Genomic DNA, 4,047 nt, shown 5'->3' with positions numbered 1-4,047 from the left:
TTTGTTGATCGCATAGGCCTAACTGCCATGGAACATGGAGATGTCTTGATAGAAAATGATATGGGCAATACTACTAACACTGTAATAAATGGTCTATGAATTCATTTCTAATTCTTTAGGAGACTCAAATGCCTTGATTTTCTTATCACTATTATTAATTCGTAGACATCATTAAAGGCACAATCTGGGATTTGATCTGCTGTTCAATGATCATTCAATTCATGATAGGCCTACTATCCATTGATTCTCAAATAATATGACTTATAAATGTTTAATGAGCTTAGTGCAACTGTCTTACCTTGTCATACCTCAAAATATGTATATTTTTATAGAAACAATAGCCTTGAAGCACTGTATGTGTCCAACTGACATTTCAATATCATAAACTGTTAGGCCTTGCATCCAGTGCTCTGTCTATGAATTTGAGAGTATTCATATTTCTGCAGCCCCATTTCTCAGTTTTATACCTAAACAAGTTGCGGGCCAGCCTTATTGGCTGAAATATTAATTAAGGATTGCATTTTTAATACTGTATACACCCTATAAGATTACAACAATGACGGGCAACAACTGCATGCTAACACTTTATGATAGTTTACCCACAATGCAAGTCAACTCAATATGCCACTTACCTTGGCTGCAGTCAATTCACAAAGACAGCTGTTGACTATTTACATTGTATGGGGGGAACTCACCTCATCCTCTATACTGTCATGTAAAATGTAAAATGTATCCCCTAAACGATTTACACCCTCATAGTGTATATATGGCCATATACACTCACTGAACACTTTATTAGGAACACTATACTAATACTGGGTAGGACCTCCCTTTGCTCTCAAAACAGCCTCAATTCTTCGTGGCATTGATTCCACAAGATGTTGGAAACATTCCTTTTAGATTCAGGTCCATGATGACGTGATTGCATCACACAATTCCTGCAGATTTTTCAGGTGCACTTTCAAGCTGTGAATCTCCCGTTCTACCACATCTCAAAGGTGTTCTATTGGATTCAGATCCACCTCCACCATGAGAAGGTGTACAGGTGTTCCTAATAAAGTACTCTGTGAGTGTATTTTTATTGTACCAGTTGGTAAAGTCAAGTTCAACAAGGAATTGACTGCATTACATTCAAATTACAATTGACAAAATACACCAAGTGAAAAAGAGTTAGTAACAGTTACCCTATTAATTGCAGTCACACTCAGCTGTGTTTTGTAGAGCAGCCTCCAGGGATCCTGCTGTTACATTAGTGGTGCTCATGACGACTGTTTCTGGTGTACAGATGCTGGCCTCCAAGGGCTTGATGGTGTTCCATCACAGACCAACAAAAGTCAAACAACATTCTGTTTTCTGCTTCATACTGTACATCTACTGTATCTGCTGAAGCAAAGGACACTCACTGCCTACCCAGTGTCACTCCTAAATAGTGTACTGCATGACGATAAAGAGTTAAGAATGACTCGCTGCCTTTAGCCTACTCCTCTGGGAAATCTAGTTTCCCATTGTGAAATTCAACAGTGAAGCCTTTTTTTTTTACTGACTGGGAGTCAGTAATGCTCTTGTACTGTCGTTGGGGTGCTCTCCTCTTCTCAGTGTGTATGTGGGTTATCAAGCCCTTGCCATTGCAAATGTATGCATACAGTATGACTCATATCCATCATCAAGACTTCACTAGACAGACTCCTTTTTCCTTCCCTAGCAGCAGAGCATTGTCATTGGTCCTGTCTGTGATGAGGGGTTGACATCCATCAGTGGCTCAGCGGAACGGAACATTTTCAAAGCTATTAAGTAATCATTCAGTCACCTTGAATAGGATCTAAAGAAAGATGAATGCCCGTCATAATGTGCCACCATTGAGAGATTAGGATCCCATTATGTTTCTTGTACATTTGATGTCATTTAGAAAGAATATTATGCCTCAATGAGAACTTGAGGATTGTTCATGTGGAATGATTAAGTGTATGATATGCAAATAGACAGTATTGCACCATTCCCCTGCTAACATGTTAATGTTTGTACAGTACTGTACGAAAGCACTGACCGGATAATAAATGCAACAAAAACAAAATCAGAAACAAAATGCTTCCATATTAGGAAACAATATGTCGATACCAAAAGCATTTAAACAGAGAGTATCTTTATTAAGCCATACATATGATTTGTGACTGAAATCTGGAAAGAAACTGAAATCGTTTTCTTCCCAAAAATGTCAGGAACCTTGAAGAGCATTACAGAAAATCCCTGCAACGCTTGTGTATATGAACATATCCTGTGTATATGAACATCTTATGTATTTGTTGAGACAGATATCATTCCATATTTATGGGGATTCCGTTGAGATTAAAAAATGTGTTTTACAAGGGGCACCAGATGATACTGAAATTTGGGTCATTGTAGAGTGCTTTCAGACTTACTGAACAGCGCAATATTAATGGTATTAATGTTATTTATGTAACACAACAGAGAAAAGCAGATGCTAGGGTAAACAACAACAACAACAATGCAGGAGGCCTTCCAGTATGAAAGACTCAAGGGGTTTATTAGTAGGGGTGCTTTTGCATTGCGAGTTATTTAACCTTGTTACACTTTTTGTGCTTGGCTCTCAGAATTACAGCAATAATCTACTTTTAATGACCTAGTTTTGTGGCGCCTAGGTCTTGTCAGTCGTATGTGATAACTGGGTCTACAGGGAGGTGAGCCACTTAGAAACACAATGTTTCCTGATGAAAGTTTCTTACAGTAAGACCTCAAACAGTGACACAGCATAACTGCTGGTATACACACACACACACACACACACACACACACACACACACACACACACACACAAACACACACACACACACAAACACACACATACACACACATGCAAACACATACACAAACACACACATACAGTTCTCATCAGATGAGGCCTGGACCCTAGACTGGTATATCTACAGTAGCTGTGTGTCCGCGTGCGTGCGTGCGTGCGTGCGTGCGTGCGTGCGTGCGTGCGTGCGTGCGTGCGTGCGTGCGTGCGTGCATGCATGCGTGCATGCGTGAGTGAGTGTACAACCCATGGCACTGTAGGCTACACTACAGACTCTAGCACTCTGCCCGTCCACAGTCCTCTGATGTCAAGGGCCTATCGATCCATCTCCTGTAATGTAAAGTATCATTGCACCCCCGGGGATATTGACGGACAATTTTGTCAGGCATCATTAGAATACCTCTTTTTGATTGCCCAGGCTGAGGTTGGGAGGCAAGGACTCCCTGGTGTGTTTTAACAGCCTGTGTTTCCCTGATGACAAGTGAGGTAACTGGGTGTAAGGTGCATGGAAATGGCCTCTAGTTCATTGGTTTGTGTTTTACTGTACAACTGTCAAGGCTGACATACGTATGGGCCAGTTTGAAGTCTGCCTTGATGTAGACACGCTTAGAGAGGGACACATTGGCAGATTTATGTTTTATCGTGGTACACAGATATGGTGTTGTGAGAAAAATAGAAACAGATTCCTTATACTGGAATCTCAGGGCCTTTAGTTTCTGACGTTGTTTTTTTCAGTCATCTCTAAAGCACATAAAATATATTCTCATGCCATGATATTCAAAGACAGGAATCAAAGGCCTTGCTAAGCCATCAGAAAACCCTTTTAATCTGCATACTTACAAGTGTTTCAGTTTCAACTGCATATAGCACTGTTATACGAATGAGCGAATGTTGTACGAATCAGCCACTATTTGACTCAGTTGCAATCTGGTTTAAACATGGGTCTTACTGTAGCCCCAAACCTATCTCCCTATACTGCTGCTTTCTGAGATGAACAGACCAGACCCATGTCCCTGGGGAAGAGGACAAACTCCCCTTCACCCTGAAACTCACCCAGAATGCCCCTGGCCAAGTTCTCTGCCAATGAGAGAGGACTGTGTGGTTGGCACAGCTCGGAGTGAAGACCGGCTAGCAGATGTAGTGCTGATACAAACAGAGTCATGGCAAAGACTCATGTCCCACAAAATACATGCGCATATACGTACACACATACACACACACTGTGTCAAACA

This window comes from Argentina silus (genome assembly GCF_951799395.1).
Source record: "Argentina silus genome assembly, chromosome: 12".
NCBI classification, from domain to species: domain Eukaryota; kingdom Metazoa; phylum Chordata; class Actinopteri; order Argentiniformes; family Argentinidae; genus Argentina; species Argentina silus.
The sequence above is the reverse complement of the archived record's forward strand: the minus strand, read 5'-3'. Positions refer to the sequence as shown.